Consider the following 226-nt stretch of genomic DNA (forward strand, 5'->3'; position numbering starts at 1 on the left):
GAACCGGACCGGCATATCCGGTCCGAATATCCATCCGAACCGGTCCGAAAAACCCATACGCTCCCTCTCCCCACACCTTCTCCAACTCCCCTCTCTCTCTCTCTACAATCTCTCCTGCGGTCCTCAAAATCCCAGTTCTCTCTCCGATCCCAAAACCCTAACCCTAACCCTAGCTCTCCTACTCCTCATGAGACTACGTCAATGACGAGGAGGTGCTCGCATTGCG

Source organism: Asparagus officinalis, chromosome 4, assembly GCF_001876935.1.
Source record: "Asparagus officinalis chromosome 4, Aspof.V1, whole genome shotgun sequence".
NCBI classification, from domain to species: Eukaryota; Viridiplantae; Streptophyta; class Magnoliopsida; order Asparagales; family Asparagaceae; genus Asparagus; species Asparagus officinalis.